The sequence below is a fragment of the Calidris pugnax genome, unplaced genomic scaffold, assembly GCF_001431845.1.
Source record: "Calidris pugnax isolate Ruff unplaced genomic scaffold, ASM143184v1 scaffold41, whole genome shotgun sequence".
Taxonomy (NCBI): Eukaryota; Metazoa; Chordata; class Aves; order Charadriiformes; family Scolopacidae; genus Calidris; species Calidris pugnax.
The window spans coordinates 4266710-4273991 of record NW_015094509.1 but is presented as its reverse complement, the minus strand read 5'-3'; positions in this window follow the sequence as shown (position 1 = coordinate 4273991).

Sequence of the window (7282 nt, the reverse complement as noted above, 5' to 3'; positions counted from 1 at the left end):
ACAAATTGCTAAGGCTGTTTATCATAAAGTTCTGGAAAAGAGTGTACCTCTCTTTTTGTATCCATCAAGAGAACTGAATTTTAAGTCCTTAATAAGTTCACATAATTAACAAGCACCTTGAATGACAATGTCATGAGAGACACACAGGCAATTATTTTTTTTTTTACCTTTTTTTTGTGGTTGGACTCGATGATCTCAAAGGTCTCTTCCAACCATGATGATTCTGTGATTCTGTGATCTCCTGCAAAAGGAAAGAACCATCATTTCTGCAAGCTCTCGCAGTGAATATATGGTCAGCACAGGATCAAGCTCTCTACTAAAGCCATACCAAGCTACTGTACCTACCTCTTTGCCAGACCAATCTGAAACTTGGCTATTTCACAGAAGATAACTTTTTTCACAACCAATGTGGGCTAATTTATAAGGTGATATAACAGACTGGTCTGTGATGACATCTGGTAGCACGCTGATTGCGTTGTTATCAAGACAATAGTGACAATAGTTCCACCATGACAGGCAACACACGTAATGCGTTTTGATGCTTGAACGACTAAGCACATCTTGTTTGGGAAAGTAAGAAGTGAAAAAAAGATCTGTAATTGGTAAGAGTGAGCTCCGAGAATCTGTGAGCCACAACCCAAAGCTTCATTGGAATGATCTTCATTTGAATGATCTTCATTTGATCTCTAGTGAGGTGTCACTGCCCAGGGCAGGGGGGTTGGAACTCGATGATCTTTAAAGTCCCTTCCAACTCTAACCACTCTATGATTCTATGATAATGGTCATGAGACATAGAATCATAGAATCATCCGGGTTGGAAGAGACCCTTGGGATCATCGAGTCCAACCATCTACAAAGTTCTCCCCTACACCATATCCCCCAACACCACATCTAAATAGCTCTTCAACACATCCAGGGATGGTGACTCCACCCCCTCCCTGGGCAGCCTGTTCCAATGCCCGACCACTCTTTCGGTGAAAAATTCCTTCCTAATGTTCAGTCTAAACCTCCCCTGTTGGAGCTTGAAGCCGTTCCCTCTCGTTCTGTCACTAATTACCTGTGAGAAGAGACCAGCACCAACCTCTCTACAGTGTCCTTTCAAGTAGTTGTAGAGAGTGATGAGGTCTCCCCTCAGCCTCCTCTTCCTCACACTAAACAGCCCCAGCTCCTTCAGCCGCTCTTCATACGATTTGTCTTCCAGGCCCTTCACTAGTTTCGTTGCCCTCCTCTGCACTCGCTCCAGCACCTCCAGATCTCTCTTGGATTGAGGTGCCCAAAACTGGACACAACACTCCAGGTGTGGCCTCCCCAGTGCTGAGTACAGGGGCACAATCACCTCCCTACTTCTGCTGGCCACACTATTTTTGATACAAGCCAGGATGCCATTGGCTTTCTTGCCCCCCTGGGCACAGGCCGGCTCATATTCAGCCGTTTGTCAACTAGAACCCCCAGGTCTCTTTCCTCCAGGCAGCTCCAGCCACACTTCCCCCAGCCTGTAGCGCTGCAGGGGGTTGGTGTGGCCCAAGTGCAGAACCTGGCACTTGCCCTTGTTGAAACTCATACCATTGATGTTGGCCCAGTGATCCAATCTATCTAGGTCCCTCTATAGGGCTTCCCTCTCCTCCTGGGAATCAACACTCCTGCTTAACTTGGTGTCATCTGCAAACTTGCTGATGTTACACCCTGTGTCCTTATCGAGATCATCAATAAAGACGTTAAACAGAAATGGTCCTAACACTGAGCCACACATGTACCACATGTACCAGACCCTTTGAAAAGCTGAGGGAAGCAAGAATTCTGCAGATAGTTCACGTATGACAGCAGCTTCTCACTGTGGACAGGGCCAGGCTGTGCCTGCTGCACGCACACCAAGTGCTGGTGGGACTGGCCAGACTCATCAGGTTGTACTAGCTCACTGCTTCCCACAGCTAGTGGCTACTCACCAGATCTTACACCAGCCTAGACTCAAACGGCACACCCCTCTGGCGCGGAGGCTGTGCTTGAATTGCTTGCAGGTCACAAGGAGCTTGCATGCCAAAGCAGAGCCTTCTCTGTCCTGAAAGACACATTTGACCAGGTGGAGTCAACATCGATTCCTATCAATTAATCTGCTGCACAGAGCAATGCAGGCAAAAGCCCCCGTGAGCAGGAGCAGGGGCTGGGAAGCACACAAGACAAAGGACTGATTGAGAGCATCAGCAGAAACCACAGCTGCAAAGAGAAGAGCTCCTGAACACCGTTTCAAGTTGTGCAACACGGGGTGTTTATTGCACATAGACCCGCACAGTCATTTGTACACTCCCTGACCTCCTTAACTCACTTCTCTGCTTCATGATGTACAACCACAACAGCCTGACACTTCCCCACAATAAGGGTTCTGGGGAAAAGGTTGCCCAGGATCCACTGTGTACTTAAACCAGACCTAAGAAGCCACCACTAAACTGAAGGACTCTCTGGACAGTAACTATATGGGGCTTCACTAACAAATTTACTATTTTGTCCAATTGTATAATTTGCCCTCTTATAATAATACTCCAGTGGCAGCATCAGAGCTATACAAGTAGTGAACTGTATTTTATCATTACTTGTAGAAGAATCTGGAATTGTGCTCACTGAAGTATTGCAATAGTGCTAAGTTCAGAATCCAGGGATTTTTTTTTAATTATGTCTATTATATAATGAAAATACATTCTATGCTGTATTAAAGGGCAAAAACATACAGTGGCATTTCAAAACTTAAATAGTCTTACATACAAGGTTTTTTAAGACTACCTTTAAAGTAATTTTATCAGAATAAACCTAAATTTAAACAAGGCTTAATTCACCGTCCTTTTAACTTTCTGCTCGAGTATATTTTTATGCATCATCTGTATGGTTTTTGCCAATAAAGTACTTTAGCTGATAACGAAACGGGATTTTCTCTGAAGGAATCCTCCTCCTCCTCCTTTCCAGGAGAACAACAACCAACATCACCCTTAAATCCCTCCCACTTCTGTGTCTGCCTCTGCCTTACGCAAGAATGAGGGTGTGGGGAGCTGGGAACTAGGTACATGGGATAACCACGTCTTGGTTAAAATTCTAGGCATTGAATGATGTCAGCACTTGAAAAGTAGATTTTAATCAATGGCATTTCATATAAATGGGTGCCCTCTTGCTTGGCAGAGTTAGGACATGTGACCCGACCTTACCTTGCCACCCTTAGGTTTGGTCAGGACTGAGACAGGGATGTGTATTATCAAAGTCTATCTGCCCTACCTGTTCTACAGCCTGCACAGCAATATTTCCAGCATCAAACCTATATAAATGCTATGCTGTATTCATCCATCATTACATACCAGGAAGAGTTTATATAATGGCAGCAGCACGTGACTGCGATGACCTAGTTAAAAAGGAATTTTTTTTCCTTAAGAAGACAGATAAGAGACAACAGGGTGTCCTTTAGTGTTAATGAAACGCTAAATAAACTTGACTGCACGGGATCTGGCTCTGAAACAATCTAAATATTTTGTTTGATTACAAGGCAAGTAATAGCTTGGGGAAGTGGTATCGCTCGGAGACATCTTCTATTTTGTGCTAATATTTATACAGGGGATGAGCAGGGGTTTTAGCTCGAGTGTCCTTAATATAAAAGTCAGGATGGTTGAGATAATAGCATAGACACACAATATAACATTTATTACCTTTTCTTCTAACTGGCTCCTACTTTAATTTCCAGGATTCATGAACTACCAGCTTTCTCATAATATATGCTGGTATTAGTATTTTGCATTTTTTATGAGTACTGTTCCTTCAATACAAGTTTCTTTTGCTTATAAATTACTGTTATTGCAGTCAACACTATTTCATCCCCAAAACATCCATATTTCTTCTGAAAAGATCTCAGTCTCTGTCTTGGTCCCACTCTTGATTCAGTCTTTCTGAACTCCTGTTGCGTTTTATCCTCATTCTACAATCTAGAAGGGCCAATTTTGGAGCAGACAGTTTCCTTTCTCCAAATTCTTCACTACATTGTTATCTCTCTCCCTTAAGCAAGCCTCTCCTTTCCCATTTCCACTCTCCTTCTGTGACCAATTCATCCAAATCATCCAGCCTTTTTTGTCTCTTTTCTGCAAACATTCAGCAGTTCACTTTGCTCTGTTCTTCACTGGGATTTGATGGATTTCTGCTATGTTCACCCCTTATTTTCTGATATGTTCATGCCTAATTTATCGAGCATTTTAGTTTGGCTTTTGATCTTCCTGGTTGTTTCCCAGAGAGGTCAGTTAGAACTAAATGTGCATTTCTACCTCATTTCTCCCTTACATTTTCCACAGTGCACGTGCAGCCTTTGAATCTTCTGGGAGGACAGCTAAACTCTTCATATAAAAGACTTGCCCACATTGCAAGCCCTTGTCCTGTTAAGTGACCTCCATACTCCATTCCCACAATTAAGATGTCAAAGCCTCTTGATAGCAGCCTCAGTCAGCAGACTTACCTTACGAGATAATAACATATGAATTAGCAAAATATTCTAATGAGAATATGTCTGAGTTAGAAAACTAAAACTTGTTTGTTTTTTTTAATTTTTTGTCTTTTTTCTATAATTTCTCAGGTTAAATGTAACAGAGAGAGGAGTAACCAGAGGAGCAACTGTTCCCATTTCTGTGTCTTCCAGGCCTTGTACAAACCAGCTACTCATGTGCCCCCGACACTCCTCTGTTTTCTGAAAAGGATATGGCCGTACCGTATCGGTAGTTCTGCCGGTGCCCTCTAAGCGACGTGCTTTCCTACCAGAAAGTGAAAGTGAAAAAAAAAAGCCAAGCCCTTCCTGCATTATAATACCACTGTTGCAATTTTACATGAATAAGCACTTCATAGGTGAAGGCAATCATTTTCTAAACTGGTGAGAGCCAGTGGGTGCAGTAATACTCAGACCATGACATGGCTGGAGAGCTGGGCAGAGAAGAACCTAATGAGGTTCAACGAGGGCAAGTGTAGGGTCCTGCACCTGGGGAGGAAGAACCCCAGGCACCAATATAGGATAGGGGGGGATCTTCTGGAAAGCACTTCTGAGGAGAAGGATCTGGGGGTCCTGGTGGATGGTAAACTCTCCATGAGCCAGCAATGGGCCCTCGTGGCCAAGAGGCCAGTGGGATCCTGGGCTGCGAAGGGAAGAATGTGGCCAGGAGGTGGAGGGAGGTCATTCTCCCCCTCTGCTCTGCACTGGGGAGGCCACAACTGGAATCCTGTGTCCAGTTCTGGGCTCCCCAGTTCAAGAGGGACAGGGAACTGCTGGAGAGAGTCCAGCGTAGGGCAACAGAGATGATGGAGGGGTTGGAGCATCTCCCTCATGAGGAAAGGCTGAGAGAGCTGGGGCTCTTGAGCCTGGAGAAGAGAAGGCTGAGGGGAGACCTTATTAATGCTGACAAGTTGAAGGAGGATGGAGCTGGACTCTTTCCAGTGGTTCCCAGTGACAGGACGAGGGGCAACGGGCACAAGCTGGACCATGGGAAGTTCCACTCCAATGTGAGGAAGAACTTGTTTGGGGTGAGGGTGGCAGAGCCCTGGCAGAGGCTGCCCAGGGAGGGTGTGGAGTCCCCTTCTCTGGAGATCTTCAAGCCCTGCCTGGATGCTCCTGAGTGATGTGCTATGGGCAGCCCTGCTTTGGCAGGGGAGTTGGAACTGGATGATCTCTAGAGGTCCCTTCCAACTCTGACAATTCCTCGATTCCGAGTTTTCCGTGACATGTAGGTCTGTTTAACGTGTCAGTTTTAAGTCCTACAGTTATCAGGGACCACAGTCTTGGGTTGCATGGAAAACATCCAGGAAGACAGGATGAGTAGAAGGTAGATAGTGTTGATAAAGTGGTTCCAGGCTTATAAATCACCATGGCTGGAATGCTCCTTGTGACCCACTCTTACCAAACCGGGGTTCCACAGTCTGCAGGTTTCACTCCTTGTTCCTTTTTGCTGTCCCAGTACCCTGGCTTTTCAGCCCTGAGCCCGCTCCAGACCATTAAGACATTATCACATACTACAAAATACAGGATTTGGATGTCCCTGGGGTTGCTGGGTAACCAGAAATTCCAGGCATTCGGGGAAGGGAGGTACAAACAGCAAAAATATGAGCTCATGTGCTCAGGCCCCTGCTGTGCTATGCAAGGTGTGCGAAACATTTAATCAGAGGGGGGGCAAAAAAAAGGAAGGGCTCTGCAGACAGGCAACAAATTATTGCTATTGTGCAACTGCTATTAGGCAGGCTGCCTGAAAGCCTTTGCTGAACCCCAGCTGCATGAACTTAGAGTTAATTGTTTCACTTTTGAAATTATTAGTATGTCCTGCTCTGCCTCTGTTATTTCAGTGGCTGCTCTTGCTATATTTATTTGCTTAACATTTTGCCTTTCCTTGTATAGTTTTAAGCTCACAAAGAAATAAATATAAATACTTCAGGAGAAGAGTTTCATCAAAATATAAGGAAACATCACTGCCTTGGAATATAAATCTAGAGGTACCTCCCTTACACAAACTCTGTAAGAGAATTCAACACAAGTTGATGTGAGCAGAAAAAACCACAATGTGCAGGAACAAGAAGCCAGAAAGTCTTTTTTTCCGTAAGAATGCAGATATACAGCAGCTCCATCTTCTAGGCTTCCTACCTAACTTGAAAACTCAGCAACATACAGATAAAATAATGTATCAGATGTCCATTGACGATACAAATACAGATGGATTTGTATTCATTCACTCACTGACTTCACCTCGTGGTGATACCGCCGATGTTCCACGTCTCTGTTTCTTTACCATTAACAGGTGTTGAATAGTATAGGATATCTCAGGGCACCCTCAAAAACTATTGTTGTACAGACCAAATCAAATCAGATACCTCAAAAGTAACAGAGCATAGATTCTCTTCTCGTAGACAAGGAAGGAGAAGCAGGGATAATAAGCTCGCTGAGGGATAAAGTCATAGATTTAGGGGAGATTGGGAAGACACTGTGTAGGTTAAAGACTCATCCAGAAGATGTACTAGGGGCACTCCTCGCTTTAGAGCGAGTTCGAGTCAATCTATATTACGTAAAGGCGATGTCGACTCAGAATTATTCCCAAAGTTGTCAAAAATATGACCTATGTAATAGAAACCATTCACCCAGTATTTGGGGATTCATCTCCATTCCTTTTTCCTTCTTTAGATGAAAGGATTTAGATAAATGGGACAGATAGAACTGTCTCTTTACTCCCTGAAGCACAGCAGAACATGCTGCACCAGACAGAGCCTCTGGAAGCCTGGCCCTGCTGGACCCACA